This window comes from Lottia gigantea, assembly GCF_000327385.1.
Source record: "Lottia gigantea unplaced genomic scaffold LOTGIsca_86, whole genome shotgun sequence".
Taxonomy (NCBI): Eukaryota; Metazoa; Mollusca; class Gastropoda; family Lottiidae; genus Lottia; species Lottia gigantea.
The window spans coordinates 663299-664405 of NW_008710834.1; the positions used below are offsets into that span (position 1 = coordinate 663299).

Here is a 1107-nt window from a genome sequence, read left to right on the forward strand (position 1 = left end):
ATCAAAGTATACATAGCACAAAGTACTAATTCACTCAAAGGATCTGCTTACCTCCAGGTAAAAATTCCATTATAAGATAAAGATTCTGTGCATCTTGAAAAGAATAGTACATTTTAACAACCCACTGATGATCAGCTTCTACTAAGATATCACGCTCTGCTCGCACATGGGCTACCTGTAAAAAAAATATTAAATAATGATAACATGAATATAATAAAACAATTCCTATGGATTTCCATTACTAACTGTATTTGAGCGATGCTTCAACCTGTGTTTTCTGGTCTTTATCAGGCAATGAATAATATTATAAAGGTTAACAAGTACATTAAGAATACTAATTCTAAGTTATAACTGCTTATTAATGGATAATAATCCTTTAGCGACATTAAGGGGTAGAGATCCCATTAAATAACGGAACACAATTTTATGGTATACTACTCCTTAGTTATATTACACACTACGTTTCAACAATCTACATTGTCATCTTTATCCATTTAATTAATGGATAAGGTGATCATAGGCTCTAAGGATAAAAACTCCAGGAATATGACTACATTGCTCAACTATTTCAGAGATATCAATTGACTATCGTAGAGTGATATTTGGTGTTCTAAAAGGGCATTATAATTGCTTATTTTTTTGTTCCTTCTGTCCAACCAAAGTGGCTCAGATTTTAATTTGTCTCTTACTGATATTTCATAAAAGTTACAATATAAAATTCTTATTTGCAAGCTATATATTTCAGAATGTCTTCAGGTCAATACGGCTGTAAATATTGTGGTAGGACAGCAGATTTTTTAATTTATTTCACAACAAATACATAAACTTACCTGGTCTTTTTCCAGCATGTCCATTTTGCGTAATATTTTCATGGCATAAACATGGCCGGTATCTTTTTTCTGGACAAGACGCACCTGAAAGATACAAATTAACATAATTCATGATTGCATGACTTTGAAGATAAGACAAGAAAAAGTGTCATGGAATACTATAATCTGTTTATACTTTTAAATGTTGGTAAGTATGTGTACATTATCTGTTTGGTATGGTGTGATAGTGTATCAATACCTTATGAAACATGTGATACCAGACAAACAGTAAGTTGCT

At 31.4% G+C, this 1107-nt stretch overlaps 1 protein-coding gene across 1 annotated transcript in view; it reads right to left on the reverse strand.

Moving 5' to 3' along the window:
• The window catches only part of LOTGIDRAFT_169498 (hypothetical protein), a gene marked incomplete at both ends in the record, with an annotated part of 28475 nt that overhangs the window by 8646 nt on the left and 18722 nt on the right, over nucleotides 1-1107 (reverse strand). The window lies entirely within an intron of this gene.